General features: G+C 35.5%; 1 protein-coding gene across 3 annotated transcripts in view; it reads right to left on the bottom strand.

Moving 5' to 3' along the window:
• Nucleotides 1-17,439, bottom strand: part of LOC106467309 (monocarboxylate transporter 12-like) — a 58,787-nt gene that overhangs the window by 26,567 nt on the left and 14,781 nt on the right. Inside the window, exon 1 of one of the 3 annotated variants that reach the window (XM_022396098.1) lies at nt 4,909-5,016. The exons of 1 other annotated variant lie outside the window; for it this stretch is intronic. The gene's annotated coding sequence lies outside the window, so the exon portion shown is untranslated. Of the gene's footprint in view, nt 1-511; nt 630-4,908; nt 5,017-17,439 lie in introns of those variants that run through there. One more of the 3 variants, XM_022396092.1, reaches the window with a different exon arrangement.

Here is a 17,439-nt window from a genome sequence, read left to right as displayed (position 1 = left end):
CCCTCTAGTCTTACACTGCTAAATTAGGGACAGCTAGCACAGATAGCCCTCGTGTAGCTTTGCGCGAAATTCGAAATAAACAATCTAACATCCTAACTAAAACACATCTTTAATAATTCAGCTAACTAAACGAAACAGCTAAAACGAAGCATTTGATTCGAAGTCAACCTTTTTATATGAATAATTGCATAAAAGATGTAATGCCTTCCCATCACTGTCGTTTGTTTTAGTTTTTCATCTTCGTGTTATAAAAATTCTTCCTGCTAGATATAATTTAATAACAACATATTGTTCTTAAATCATATCTTGTGTGTTTTTCAAACCTTCAACGGTAAGTAAATTATGCTATTAACTTTTATGAACATTTAATTCATGTAATAATTTATATAATTAAGTGGTAATACCATCATATTTTATTTCCTTTGCGCCATCCATGACAATCACCCTATTTTCAACAACAGATCCCCTGAAACATAAAGTCACTGAGATCTTATGATTTAAAGGAACTTACCAAAATGTTAGAAATGTTCTTTTACATCAGCCTTGGAAGTACATCATTGGTTTCAACACTCCCTTTTCGTTTCCCACGACATACTAATCTCACGACAGTTATTAAAACAACTGATCGAATATCACATACACCACTAACACAATTCCAACAAGTTGCGCATGCTCATAGCCAGTCCAGTATATTCTTAATATTCTGTACTGACAGTTGAGATGAATCACTGTATTATCTAACAATCAACACTTTCTAGCGATAAGAGATATCTCTGATCACATTTATTAGGCTCTGTTACTAGGCTTAGGAGTTAGCGTTAGTGTTACAGGGAAAAAAAAAGTATCCATAAATGAACTTCCATGTTTTGTAGCTTTTGTGTCTCTGGTGTCTTAGCACTATCAACGAAACAAGCAAGGTTAATGTAAATTACTAGGCCTAATAAGTGTAGACAGTGTTAAGAATCGTTTGCTATCTGGCTCCGCGAGCACAACCTTGACGCTCAAAGGTAGCTTTGATAGCTATGAAACCCGATAACATAAATATGATAAATAACAGTAACCATCTTACAAGGATCCTAGTTCGTTCGGATATTTATAAAATTAACCACGGCGTGATTCCCGATTCTCAAGCCTTTTTTTTTAATGATTGAATGACTGTTTTGGGGTTGTTGTTGTTTCAACTAACGGTGTGTTTTATTAAAGTAATCTATGAGCAGAAAAAATAATTGAATTTTTATAGAATAATTGCTTTACTAAATTGATAGACCAGGGAGAAAGATGTAGTAAATAGCGCCTACCTCCAACTCTTGAACTACTTGTGTGTGATTAAATAGTTAAATATGAGTGCTTATTCTTTCAGCGCAGTCACATTCCCAAAGTGCTGAGCGCGTTTTTGCGGCAACAGGATGTGAAGCATGAGCCTTGGGATTTACATTCTGGGCACGCTAACCACTAAGACACTCTCGACCCATTGATAAGAAGAAATGCACCAATTTTGAGTATTATTTTAATAAAACTTCTTAATTTCAATAACCATCTGAGTAGTAATGAAAATACTAATGTCTATGTAATATTATATAAAATAAGACATGCTTTCTTATGTATTTAAACAAGACAATAATGCATATTTCTCCATTTATTGAAAGAGCAGTTTTTGGCAGTCAGGACTGATATATATTTAAATGCAATTACTTCATTCTATCTTTATATATATATATATATATATATATATATGCACTAAATACTTAAATGTTGTTTCAAAAAACATAAATGAATAAAATAAAATATAGAGTTCTTAAGTTCACGTAATATAATAAAAATACTGTTGATGTGTAAAATAGTCATGAACAGTTTATTTTCTGAAGTGCGCTAATGAAAAACAAATTCACTCAGTGAAATTCGATGTGAATACACAGTGCACGTTAATATTAAAATAGTGGTAATACAAACCTGAATGAGGCCTTCTGCACACACATATTCTAAACGGTCATATCAGAAAGCCCTATAATTAAGATATAGAATATATTCGTCTCTAATTCCCCCCCCCCCCCCACGTAGCACAGTGGCATGTCTGCGGACTTATACTGTTAGAAACCGCCTTTCGATATCCTTGGTGGGCAGAGCACAGATAGCCCTTTGTGTAGCTTTGTGCTTGATAACCAACAAGAACCGTCTCTAATTGCATACTAGTGACCAAAAGAAAGGGAACCAGCCAGAAATACCTCCCACCACAAAGGCTTTGTCCAACTTTGAACCGAATTAAGAGGTTTACTCTTACTTTTGTAACGCAACGAAATGTCATTGCGCGATATTTGTAAACAATCACGTATGTTAATGGAAAAACTATTTCCGTAACAAAATCAAGAAAGCCTTCATTCTAGAAGCACTAATAATGTATTTCAATTCTTTGTTTGTTTTGGGGTTTTGTGAGTTCAAAATAAAAACCGACAAAAATAACTCCTTCAGAACAGAGCTTACTTTGCACATTAAAGGAAGCCCAGATAATTGTTTGGAATGAGTTATCTGGGCTCTGCCCACCATGGGTATCGAAATATGGTTTCCGCAGACACACCGTTGTACCACGGGGGGGGGGGGGCAGTTATATTCGTCTCGCATATTCACGTCATGATGAACATAGCAAAAAATAGCCTATAAATCTACACACAAAAACACAAATTTGAAGTCTTCAGCAAAGTGTTTCTTGAATAATATTTTAGCCGTTCACAGTGTTCCTTATTTATTTATATAGATTTTCTTCTTCATAAAATATACCACAAAAGGGGTACAAAAATTCGTTTTAATATTTCATTTATGCATTTACGAAATACATCAACTTAACATTAACTTAACAATACATATCTTACCCTTACGCCTAAAATAAAAAAAAAAACTACATTTCTTTACAACTTATACACAAGTTGTACGTCTCAAATGAATTATGTGCTTGTCAAACATTTATTTGTTTTGTTCCTAAACAAGGGTTGAGTGTTAATAGAAAACTACCTATTTCGTACTTTTATTATTCAAACGGAACACAGTGTTTCAGAACGAATTTTACAATCTTAAAACTTATTTACGTTTATTCAAAAACAGATTTAAAGTATATGTAAATTTCTTTTGTAACAATACATTTTCCTTGTAATTTCTATTGATCATAATCAGTGTTTTAAGAAGACCGAACTTGGTCTCCTTTTACATGATTTATAGCAGTAAAAACATAAACATACGAGTTTTATTAAACAAATGGTCTTTTTCTTTCTTTTTTTGTGAAAAAGCATCATCTTTTCGTTTTTAAAAGTGAGCATAATTTTCTTACTACTATTTTCTTTGTTCTTTGTATATTTTTACACCTTGGCATTGACCATAGTAAATAAGTGTGAATAAAATACAACACGAATTTTACAACATTCCTCATCCTTCTGTGAACTTATGAACATATTTGTACAAGTTTTTGTATAAAATTTTCCATAACATTCCCTGCTTAGAGAATACATATTCTCACAGTCACACTGCCTCACTGCAGCTAAGTAAAAATCCTTCGGAGCACGTAGTATATACGAAACTAAAATTGTTATCACCTAGTGCTTGCTTGTGGTGTCTACGCAATAACCACCACGTATTTCTCTCTCTCGGAGATCAGATTAGCCACTTGATTTAAATCATGCAAGTAGCAGAAGTAGGTTGCTCCGGTCCAAGAACTTTCGTTTGATTTTGTATAGTCCAACAAGATACATACGGGACCCAAACTGTTAAGATGGCGGAGCAAACGAGAAGTGAGCCAGCAACGAAGAAAGGGGTGTCGTAGCTACCAGTAAAATCGTACATTGACCCTAAGAAATAAGAACATAACGTTATTCATTAAAATATTGTCAAGTTTAAAAATAATGTCAAACCATAGCTCTCATACACAGACTGTGAGTTTAATAAGTGTTTCTGTCATTATCCAGTTATTGTTTCTAAAATCCCATTGTTTCGTTAGCCTTTGAATGAGTAGTTTAAAACAATTGTAATTGCACGATGAGTTCAAGAAGTTAAATCATTTATGATTAAAAGGAGGACAAAGAGACTGTGTAACCAAATTTTATTTTTATCAAATTTTAACTGGGTTTATAAAACATTGAGTGGGCATAGTTAATCCCTTAATTGAACTTAACTAGCATAAAATACCCGCGCTCCTGCTGCGGGGTTTAAAAGCCCCATCATGCTCTTTAATTATCCAAAGATACTTTTATATCTACCCCAAGGGGAAGATCTGTACCCGAAAACTCGTTAAGACACCCACCCATGGTACTCAAACACGTGTACTCCGTTTGATCCAGCTAGCTTGTAAGTGGGGATATGAACACAGTTTCAAACATTGGTGCTCCTGGGATCCCAAGGGGGGCCAGGAACATAACATGTGATGTAAGATTTGGGTTCAGTGGTCCTGTAAACCTACTCCTAGACCCCATCATGCTTGGATGATAATCTTCCGGGCGCTTTTAGCCCCCTTGGTAGTGGGCTACGCCATATCGATAAGGAAATTCCCCAGACCTCCCCGAGCTCACCTGCCAAGTTTGGTCTTGCTAACACCAAAACGGTAAGAGGAATTTGCGGACAAACAAATTCACAACCATAAAACATTAACTAATATAGGATAACACAATTTATGTAAAAACGAAGAAAGTGCCTTAAAACAAAACTAAATAAAGTCATTCAAACTATACCCAATATTAAGTCTAAAATACATGAGATAAATAGTTCTCATAAAATGCAATATAACTATAGTAAGTACGTGCTCAATAACTTTAAAGTTACACATAATATATGGTCTTTTGAACTCCTCAAAACACCATTTTTAGCCTGATTGTAAAATATATTGCAAATGTAGTAAACAAATTTTGCAATAACTGTTTAAAAAATACCTACCGACTAAAGGTGGACCTAAAATAGTCGATAAACCACGGAAAAGACTAAGAAGACCAAAAGCATTACTGAGCAATTCTAGGCCCAGAATATCGACGATAATTATAGATGTTAGTGATATGTAAGCAGCTATAGGGAAATAGAACAACAATAGTTATTTCACAAAATAATGATATAAATTCCAAGATGTGTTCCAATATTGCATAACTGCGTCACTAATTTATTACAGTTTTGGCAAATTAACTACATCAAAATACTTACAAACTGTATTTCGTGATAGATAGGTAGAATGTATCTCACTCTTACAAAGAAATTAAAGGGTAATTAAAGTTTTCAATAATTTACATATAGTGCCTTGCAAAAATATTCACCCCTTACCAGTAATGTCACATTTTAATGAAATACAAGTTATGTAAAAAAAAATTAATGAACTTGTTTATATTCAAAACTCTAATGTTCAAACTTAACACTGTTGAATGTCAGCAAAACCTGCAAAGAAAATATATTTCTTGAAATTTGCTGATTGCATAAGTATTCAGACTCCTAATTCAGTACTTGGTGGAAGCGCCTTTGGCAGCAATTTACTGCAATGCGTCTTTTTGGATAGGTCTCTACCAGCTTTGCATAATGGGATGGTGTAATTTTTGCCCATTCTTCCTAGCAAAATTGCTCCAATCTGACAAGTTTGTTGGGGATCATTGATGGACTGCAATCTTCAAGTCTCGCCATAAGTTTTCTATTGGATTCAAGTCAGGACTTTGACTGGGCCACTCCAGGACATTCACTTTCTTCTTTTGAAACCATTCTAGTGTGACTTTGACCTTGTGCTTCTGGCTTTTGTCCTGTTGAACTGTGAATCTTCGAACAAATTTTATATTCTTGGCTGACTCAAGCAGGTTTTTCCTCTAGAATTTGCCTGTACTTTGCACCATCCATCTTCCACTCAATCCTGAAAAGCTTCCCAGTCCCTGCTGATGAGAAGCATTCCCCATAACTTAACGCAACCACCATCATCTGGGATGGCGTTCACCGGGTGATATGCTGTGTTGGGCTTGTGTCAGACGTAACGCTTTGAATTTAGACCAAAAAGCTCAATTTTTGTCTCGTCTAACCACAAAACCTTCTGCCACATGTCTGCAGCATTATTTACATGTTTTTTCGAAACTCCATACGAGATTTAAGATGATTCTTTTTTAGTAATGCCTTCTTTCTTGCCACTCGCCCATACTTTGTCGAACTTTGAAAATCCTTCAAAGTCACTATTGGCTTCTCAGTGGCATCCTTAACCAGTTTCCTGCTTACCCTACTGCTTAGTTTGGAAGGGCGGCCTGATCTGGATATTGACTGGGTGATATGAAGCACATTCCACTTCTTAATGATGGAGTTCACCGTACTCAAAGGGATAATCAGCGAGTTTGAAATTTTCTTGTAACCTTCTCCTGATCTGTGCTTCTCTACTACTTTATCCCTGACTTGTTTGTAAAGATTCTTGGTCTTAATGGTTGGTTTGTCGTATCACTATGGGAGTTGTGGCTTTAACAAATGCATTTACTCTGAATTCAAGTTAAACCACGTTGATTACACACAGACAGAGACCAATACACTAATTTTGTGACCGTTCAAACTAATCTTTTGTACCTGAACGGATTTAGGGTTGCTATAGCAAAGGGGTTGAATACTTACGCAATTGAAAATATTCTAATTTTCTTTGACAGTCTAACTTACTCACATAATATCGGCGTTTTTTTTAGCTTTTCCAGTTTGAAGTATACTATGTAGATCCAAAATATAAAGTCTCATTTGAATGCTTCATGATTGCAATATCCGACGGCAACAAAATGTGGAAACATTGCAGGGGTGAATACTTTTGCAAAGCACTGCATGATAAGTCAAAAACGGTATTATAATCTCAATCAACTTCTTCTTTTATGTTATTTAAATTAGGCACCTGGTGATCCATCATGCGACTTTAAGTACAAATGATTATGCTCATAAATGTACATTTGGTAGAGGTGGCTTTTGTACATTTTCACAATGTTTTACTAGTGTATTGTCATCATGAACTGAGTGGGTATCGTGGCGCCACCGGGCCTGTCATGGCCACGTGGTTAGATCGCTGGACTTGCAATCTGCGGGTCACTGACTCGAATCCCCGTCCCACCAAACATACTCGCCCTTTGAGCCGTGGGGTTGTTATAATGTGCCGGTCAATTTCACTATTCGTTGGTAAAAGAGTAGCACAAGACTTGGCAGTGGGTGGTGATGACTAGTTACCTTCTCTCTAATCTTCCACTGCTAAATTAGGGACGGCTAGCGTAGATAGCCTTTGTGTAGCTTTGTGCGAAATTTAAAACAAACAAACAAGTCGTGGCACCGACGTTGTGACTGTTCTTCTGAAAGAGCTGTTTACAAAATATATTTAATGTATGGAGTCACTTGACAAGATGCGACGCGTTTTCCAAAAACATCTAATAGTGATCGACAAAACTGAAATGTTGTTAGCGTTCAGTTAACTCCATTTGGTTAATCACATCAACTTCAAATGAACGTCAATTGCGCCAGCATGTGGTAACACAAAGATTTGTAGGAAGTGGTCCCTTTAATGTGTGACATTAATAGTACTATTTCGTAGAATATAGAATATATGTGCATCCTCCAATAATTATTGCTGCTTGCACCATACTTCCACCACTACGTGAAAACTGGTTCGAATTTTGTTGCGGATATTCTCAAAATGAGCATACTCTTGTTATCTGACCTTGTACCTTGTTCTGAGTAGGACACACCTTACTGGGGATCCAGCATATACAAATCGACCTTTTGAAGTCTGTTCTGAAATACTGTACACTGCAAATATTTGATTCAGTCTCAGGTATCCTACGGTTACGGCTAGCCATAGATGGCAGATAACAATCGTTTGCCAGCGTTCTGATGGTAAACCAGGTGTTCAAGCAAAGACACCGATGGTAAATGGAAGCGGTTCCACACTCTGATAACGACACTTTGATATACTTGAAGTTAATTGTTACCACTCTGTTGTGATTTTTGACTCCCATTCATCCAGTGGCTCTCCACATGAGTAAAACATTCAATGTTTTTATTATGTTTTAGGTCTAGCCATGGTTCGAGAGATATCTGTAACATTTTAAGTTATGTGGGTCTCTTTAAAGTGACAACTGAGACGAAATCAATTATAACAACTAATCATTTGCATTTCATCTTTATATAGCAATGCGTTGAGTGGGTATGTTTGTTTGTTTGAAGTTAAGCACAAAGCAACACAATGAGCTATCTGTGCTCTGCCCACCACGCGTATCGAAACCCGAATTCTAGCGTTATAAGTCCACAGACATACCGCTATGCCACTGGGGGACACGTTGAGTGGAATGATCGGCTGGAATTATTTTGCTTTGTTAAGCTTTAGTTATTACATGCCAGTTATTCTTTAATTATTTTGTGCAATGTAAAACTAGCTTCGCAAATGTTTAGCTTGTCTCAGTGTTCATAATCATGAATAGATATTTGTTTGTTTTTGTGTAGTTGAAAAAAAAATTCCTTATAATTTACCACCCCCAAGGTGCTTACGTAACTTGAATATCAAACTGTTTCTGAAAACTGGCTATTTGTTAGAAAAATAACATTTATTATTCGTTTACACGATACTTTTCAACATGTAAAAAACACACAGGGAGAGAAAAGATTACTCAGCTTTTCTTGAGCTACTAGGACACAAAAAAGATGCACAAAACAGACTGTCTGTTTTGATTTTCAAGTACCAGCAAACAGATGTTGTTGAATAAAGTATTGTTTGTTTGTTTGTTTTTGAATTTCGCGCAAAGCTACACGAGGGCTATCTGCGCTAGCCGTCCCTAATTTAGCAGTGTAAGACTAGAGAGAAGGCAGCTAGTCATCACCACCCACCGCCAACTCTTGGGCTACTCTTTTACCAACGAACAGTGGGATTGACCTTCACATTATAACGCCCCCACGGCTGAAAGGGCGAGCATGTTTGGTGGGACGGGGATTCGAAACCGCGACCCTCAGATTGCGAGTCGAGCGTCTTATCCACCTGGCCATGCCGGGCGAATAAAGTATTGTAATCCTTCTTAAAATTTAAAAGTATATCTATTTCAAGTGAAACCACTTGATTTCATGTCCAGTGCGCACGCTTGACAGTTTAATCTAATCCTTGATCTTAGTCCAGATAATGAAAACAAATAAAAGTATCCAGATTCGTTGGCTGTATAAGCTTTTTTGAAACACAAGTTTCTGTACAGAAACAATTTCTTCTTTGTTATTTCAAAAAAGTGTTTATCATAAAAACTTGATAATGAATATAAAATGTATTACGTTAAAGTTATATGTATGTATTTATGCCAGGTAACCTTAAGATCGCGTGCTTTACTGTATAAATCTAAACTGCAATGAAAAACTTATTATTATTAGTAGTAATAAGACCTATGTATATTTATATTTCAATCTGCTAGAAAAGAGAAGTAAATAATAAAATGTAAAAGCAACAGTATTATATACAAAAAGGGTACTCACAAATAAAAAGTCCAAAGCAGATGCAAGAGGCCGCAATCGTTATGTAAGATATACAAAAAGGCATAATAAAGACACTAATGCCTCCTAGAGTCAGGCATATGTTGTTTACAAGCAAAGAACTTATTTTTGTACGGTCTGCTAGCCAACCAAAGAAGAATCTTCCAAGGGTGTTCATAATTCCAATGATGGAGAGAAGAAAAGCTGATTTTTCTCGCGATACTCCCTTTACAACAGAGCTGTCAGAGATGAAGACAAATGGAATATAGAAGCCCATCATTCCAAACACGTTCGCAATACACAACAGAAAGAACACTGGATTCTTCAACAATGAAAAATCAAGTAATTCTCTTATCACGCTGGTAAAACTGCTCGGGAAACGAAGCCACGCCCAGATTCTTTCAGCCTCTTCCTCAACCAAATCAGGCACAGTGTCGACTGTGCTGTTTTTCTGAGGAATTGATGTCACGCTGGCCACGTAAGAACGCACTTCTCCCTGAGATTGTCTGTACTGAGACAAATGGACGATACTTCCACTATAAAAAATGTCTTTTCTGTAAAGTGGGCGTAGTAAATCCCTGCGATCGTACCTGACTGATGATCTATGGCTCCGAAGAGATGACCGCTGGCTATTTCCTGATATAATTACGCACGAAGGTGGTCTTAAGGATGACTTCTGGCTTGCATTTGTGGTCAAGTTCTCACTAATAAACCTATTTGATATTCTATCAAACGCCCCACGATGTATTTTGTTCTGATAGTGTGTGCTATTTGGAAAAACATCGAGCTGTCGCCACCTGTCTAAAGTTTGATTGTCCACATCGAGGCTACTGAGACACGTGGTCATCCCATTAACATTATTGTCTAGTCTTTTTCCCTTAGCAGTTTCATTGAATGCTTTTGAGAGGCGGTTGTATGTTTGTGTAACCCAATTATTGTTGGACCAAATTGCTTTATTGCAGACCACACCATGGGGAAACGTATCAATACTGAGGGTCTTGAAACCAGCATTCGCTAAGGGATGAGTTGTGACATCACTCAAGCTACGTGACCGTTTTTCCCTAGACTCTGAAGAAGGTTTTTTGTTTTTCATTGCTTTGGTGTTGCCTTCATCCTCCTTTGAGCTTGATGGCGATTTCCTGGATTCTTCAATGGGCGATAGTGTAGGAAATGGAGAATCTCGGTGGCGCGCTCATGCGGCCTCTAGAGCCATCTTGCTCCCCCAAAGTAAAACCTCTATTACAGAGAATTGCTGAAGAAAAAGAACAAAAGAGCTCAGACTTGTTGTGTAACAGTCAGTATGTTTTAGTCCAAAATCAAGATGGTAACTTTGAAAAGTTTCCGTTACACAATGGGGAACTTCGTGGAGAAGACGTTTACGGTTCTATTGTTAACACTGAAACAGGAGTACACTCCAATATGTGTCTGGAAGATGATCTATTTTAAAAACGGCACAGTTTAACGACAATCCCGATAAAATGAGAAGTACTCCCCTCCAATTGTAGATTTCCAGCAATTTTTGACACACAGGAGCAACTACAAAAGCTCCCACCCCTGAACCACTGACAGCAATTCCCGTAGCCAATCCTCTTTTAGTGGTAAAGTACATACTGACACTGACTATGGCAGGAAGATAGATCAGGCCGAACCCAATTCCTGTAACATAAAAATGTTTCATTATATTGCACAATTAATATTTCTGGAATTTTATAGCAAGTTTTCCTACAACACATTCTGAGAACCCACGACAAGATATCACATATTATGCATTTCATTTCTAACTTAAATATAGGCTTAAAAAACTAATAGTGTTTTACAAAGAAGCATAATCTCAGTTGGATTTCCTATGTCAAAGTAAAATTATATTTGTAAATTTTAACTCACACTCAGGTTTCTCGCGTACTTTCACTTTGTCTTTTGTTGTTATTTTGGTGAGTTTTTGTTGTTGTTTCTTTACAATTTTACAATTTTCTATACGCAAGTAAAATTAATTCTTACCTCCCATGATTCCATAAGTGAAAATCAATACGTTGACGCTAGAGGCCACTGTACTTAGCAGGAAAGCTACAAAAGCTACCACACTTCCAACTATTGTGATAGGCCGACAGCCGAATCGATTTGTTAGACCACTCACTATGACACCTGTTTTTAAGAACAAAATTGTATTCTAAGTAAACTGGAATTTTAGTTTTTTGTAAATTAACACTGCATGATGACACCATTCAAATTGCCACGATCCCATAAAATTCATCCAAACCTAAATTTCTTTCTGCACCTGTATATAACTGTACCACATATAACAAACCTTATGCATTTCAAACACTGTTGTAAAAACTTGCTAGTAGATTAAATTTTAATGGTGTATAACGCCAAAGCTAGCATAACATAACACTATAATTGGTGTAAAATGTTATGTAGTCATTGAAGTTCGCTAAAACGAGCAACATGTATTTTTTCATAATAATATAATTATACTAACTTGAGTGGTAAAAGTATTCGAAAACAAAATTATAGCATTATACATGGCCATTTTGATTGTATGTAAGAACTGTTGTCATTTACCTTTTATGTTCTCCTATTCAGCCTCATTTTAATCATGCAATCATTTTGTAGATATTTTTGTAGCTGTATCTTAGACCTAGACCCCAATACACGGTGAACCCCCTAAATTGGGCATTTTACCAAAAACACTCTAATTCAGAATAAGAAATTCGTTATTTTACTGAAACACTATAATGTTATTTATAAAATGTTCCAATTTTTAAATAACTTGTCTAGAACTGTCATGGCTTGAACAAGGAACAGGAAACTGTTAAATTAACATCACAATTGTTATATAATAGCTTATTGTAGCATTTTGAATATCAAATTATAATTATAAAAGTGTGATTGATTGTAGTGAGATTTGGTTGAACATTAATACTATACTCGCATGATTGATGATTATCTGTATGATGTTCATTTCTCACTAGAAGCTAGGCCATCAGTTGTGAAAGATGTAACCTACCTGAACTCATGTAACCTCCAGACAGAAGTGACCCGATCCACGCTGTCTTGAACTTGGAAGCATCGTAGTAGTGAACGAATTCCATTAGGAATATTCCAAAAGAATATGAAATCCCGTCTACAACGACGTTACAGAGAAAGGAGGCTAGTACAATCATCCATCCCCAGCCTCCATCAGGGGGTTCGGGTATATTAGCAAAATCCTCTGGATCCCACTCCAAATCGTGAAAATCCTCGTCATTTTCAAGAATTGCTTCTGGTTCCGAAGTAGACCTGTTCGATGTTGAAGTTTTAAGAAGCCTAATGGCATTCTTTGTCGTTCGTATTTTTTTATCAGGTTCTTTCGTCATCTTTCCTAAATATAGATATATCTTATCAGCACCATATCTATTTTTTGTTGGTTTTTTTTCCCTTAGAAACGTTTAACGTCTATGTACGAATATTCTGAATCCAACAATAGATCTTTAGATTTCCGGTACTTGTTTGAGAGTTAGATTAAGCGCTACAACTTTCACATGACACCAAAATGTCAAATGCTTCATAAATAACAAAAAATAAATAAAAATTTCTCCCGGTCACGGTTTAACCTAATACATATAAGTAAACCTAGATCAGATTAATAGACCTTTGAATAAGCCGGAGGCTTAAAGTCGGGAGATTTAACTGTTTATGTGACATGTATATATACGACAAACATGCTTAACCTATAACCGAACACTATAACTAGAAAAAAGAAAAAAAAGCTGTTTATGAGCTCTAGCTTTTATATTCTGCACAACAACCTAAATACTAGCTTCACGTTTCATCTAGTATATTGAATACAGTGTATAATGTCTTTGATCACGGCAAAAACACTTACGCATGTATTGTTTGTTTATTTGTTTTGAATTTCGAGCAAAGCTAAACGAGGGTTATCTGCGCTAGCCGTCCCTAATTTAGCAGTGTATAACTAGAGGGAAGGCAGCTAGTCATCACCACCCACCGCCAACTCTTGGGCTACTCTTTTACCAACGAACAGTGGGATTGACCTTCACATTATAACGCCCCCACGGCTGAAAGGGCGAGCATGTTTGGTGTGACGGGGATTCGAATTGTGAGCTTATCAAAAATCAATAAGAATAATTAAAAATATGTTGATTGTGCTTAGCTAGATATAAACAAAATAATCCAAAAATACATTAAGTAATAAAAAGTATGCTATCAATGAAATTTTCAAAACTAGTAATAACATATGTAGAAACAAAAAAAAGAGGAATTCTCCTATCCTATCAGACAACTGTACTCTTATTTTAAAGTTACTTCAGTAAACGTTTAGTACAACTAAAACTGAGTTTGTAATGGCGCAATTAGTAAAGTCTTCCCAAATAATCGAAGTAATCACGTGAGTAGAAATAATTATTTATCAATCCCAAGATCAAGAAATAGACAATTTTACGAAGACTAAACGAGAGAAAAACCAGTAGAAAGGTTAACTAAATTCTTAAAAAGTTTCAAACATTTTCTTAATCGCTATTTGTCTCACGGTGGTTCAGCGATAGGTTTATGAACTTAAATGTTCGATTTCCCGCGGTGGACAGAGTACATATAGCCCATTGTGAAGCTTTTGGCTAAAACAACAATAACAATCAATATTTTAGATTTGAGAAATTAAGATCAATGTAAGGCGGAATCAAACGTTACTGCTTTTCAAGTCACTTAAAAGAATACTTCTACAAATATGTGTATGAAAGCATAGAGGAACTATTTCTTGAAATAGAAAGTATTTGTGCTTTTTCGTGACCTCAAAACTATTCAATACAAATTCAGTTGTCAATCTTAATCGTATAAATTAAATTGAGAGTATCAGTTCTTTCAGTTCCCTTGTCACATTTCGCATATCAAGTTATAGTAATTGCATGTAATAAGATTTGGTTCAGAATTAATACTGTACTTGTGTGTTTGATGGTGATCAGTATGACCTTCATCCCTCACTAAAAGTTAGATCTTAGTTAGACAGAAAAGTAGAAATGCTTAACCTTATCCTTTTATGTTCTATATGGTTTAGGGGCTGTACCTCGCGTGAGCAACTAATATATTTATGTACATGTTTCTGGATCAAGATTTTAATGCTATATAAAAGTACAATTATCCTGCTGCAAATCATTTCCAGTCATTGTGGATAAGGTAGCCGATATTTCAGTCTTCCAAAGAAACCTAATATTTGGAGCATAACTGGTGTACCGCTCTGTATCCAAGGCTTTCAAAACATTATTGAATTTTGGAGGAGAATGGTCTCCCAAGTAATGAATAGTAAATAACCCGCAAAACCTTAACCACGAAGGCTAACGAAAGGCTATCATTGGTGATTGTCAATGCATTCAGAATTGTAATGACTCATTCTTGAAGGTAGTTCATCCTCCCCGATGATTCAGCGATAAGTTTGAAATTGATAATGCTCAAATTCTGGGTTTCATCCATGCAGTGGACTCAGCACAAACAGTCAATTGTGCAGCTATGCGCTTAGCAACAAACAAACAGATCTTGAAATCGACTTCGTAACCTGATTTCCTTAATCTCTTCAGAAATTAGAAGCTGTGAGATATTCTGTTTTTCTTGTCTAGCTTCTGTATGTATGTGTGTTTTATTGTAGTGTGAATAACTATTAAACGGATAATTCAAAATCAACAATCATTCTAAACATATTCTTTCGGCTTCAAACCATATACAACTGCTACAAGCTGCATGGTAGCCAGAAACAACCAATCAGAAAACTTAAACCAGTCGGATAAAGGACTAAACTCAAGGACAGTTATTACTCAACAAAGTATATATATAATTTATCCTCTTGAATATCATAAACAACCTGGGGCGCTTATGTGCAGCACACAACATAAGTTGTAATACTGTAACCACACACACAAATCATCCTTCACGTACGCGACTGTTACTCTTTAGGAAGCTGGTGTGTTGAAGTTTTTCTACACGTACAAGTTACGTGAATGGAACGCACTGTTTGATATCTATAGACTGTTATTTGATGTAACTTTAAAGTGTTATTTAGTAATGTTTGATATATATTACACGAATAATGCACTACATTTTATGAATTTGATAGGTCAGTTGCTTATCTATATTTCATATTAACTCTTACGTTGTTCTACTGATTACTGGTAAAGGCCAAATTCTGTTCTTCAGGATACTTTAAAATCTTGCATTTTCAAAGCCCTGTGGGGCTACAACTGGCTGATATAAACATGTTCTTTTATAGCATTCTATGTGGATTTTTCCTCTACAAAATCAATGCCCTCAAGCGTGTACAGCGTCCTTATTTTTTCTTTTTTTTTCTCTCTACTGACATATGGTGCACATCATGTATGTATTACTCATTAATGTGTAATTTATAGTTGAATCAACGTTTCTGCTCAATCACTATGGAAACATACCTAAGTGACCCGTGTATTTGAAACAAGATTTTCAAGTTGCTGTTGTCATGCACAGATAAGATGAAACGATACATTATATTAATGTAATGGGTTACTTTTTATGACAAGATAAATATTAGAAAGGTTACTAATAAGTTCATAGTCCCTTTGCAAAATGAATATCATAAAACGGCCATGCAAGTACGGTATAATTAATGGTTAATGAATATGAAGGATATTAAGATCTATTTAATTCACTTAAAATATTACGATTGATTCAACTGACTAAAGCGTCCTTAGGGGTACTCTAAAGTGAAGTTTATATTGATATAGATATATTAACTTGATTACAGCTGTCAAAGTTTAAGAAAAGACGTCAGCTGAAAATTGTATGAACCATCAGAAGACTTCCCCAAAAAAATTTTAACAAGATATACTTTCGTGATTCTAGTAATAAAGGCAGTTTTGAAATTATGCTATTGAAAGGTTGCGGTGCAGAAACGTATTTATTTAGACGCCCTCTCTGGAAGAACATGTTCATTACTCAGTAATAAAAGGAAGTTGAATCTAGAGATGCACAGCCTTTGAGATATTTTTAAAGTGAAACGAACTGCTTAATACAAGTAAATAAATTATAAATGTTTTTTTACTTTGCTAGTCATTTACTCATAAATCCTGTTTGAGAATTCCTGGCGATATGGCTATAGATTGAAAATGAAACATAACACGGTGATATTATTAAATAACATTATATGATGACCCTATTACGCTATAAGTGACTTCATCGTTTAGGTTAAAAGTGTAAGTAGCCAAGATAACATAAATAATACTTCGTACGTTTCTTTCAAAATTACATACTTCAACTGTGATTAATATTTTATCACTTACAATACTTATCAAATAACTGTGTCTCGTACAATAGGCGACAGTGTTGATATATATTGACCTATAATTCTTTTTCATACTGTTTGTTTGTTTGTAATTAAGCGCAAAGCTACACAATGGGCTATCTGTGCTCTGCCCACCACGGGCTACGAAACCCGGATTCTAGCGTTGTAAGTCCGCAGACATACCGCTGTGCCACTGGGGGCTTCTCATACTGTATAGGATGTCAGTCCTCGGAAATGTTGTACGCTATAATCGTAACTAAATGGTTTCTATTAACTGTGAATATTACTTAAATATTTCAGACAAGCTTATACGTACGAAGATTAATTTTCGCTCTTTACCAATCAATGTAGCATTCTGACGAAAAATCTTGTACACTTCACTCTGAAAGCAGCATTGAAACAAGGTTAAAGGACAACATTGACGTTACATTAAGGAATTCGAAAACTTTGTGAGCGAAAGTAAAAAAAGAATAACTTATAATAAGTGAGCCATATTACATCTTCCATATCCATATTAAAAGCTACTGGCTTAGAGTTTGTCAATTCAGTATGACTGGCAGATTTCTTAGGGCGTAACTTACAAAGGCCTTGTATTTTATGTGTATGCGTGAGTGTGTGAAAGCATATTGTTCTGATGTGTGAATAAATTTGTTTCAAAATATTTAGGCATATTACACCCAACACTGTTTAAG

Source organism: Limulus polyphemus, unplaced genomic scaffold (assembly GCF_000517525.1).
Source record: "Limulus polyphemus unplaced genomic scaffold, Limulus_polyphemus-2.1.2 Scaffold78, whole genome shotgun sequence".
NCBI classification, from domain to species: Eukaryota; Metazoa; Arthropoda; class Merostomata; order Xiphosura; family Limulidae; genus Limulus; species Limulus polyphemus.
The sequence above is the reverse complement of the archived record's forward strand: the minus strand, read 5'-3'. Positions and strand labels throughout refer to the sequence as shown.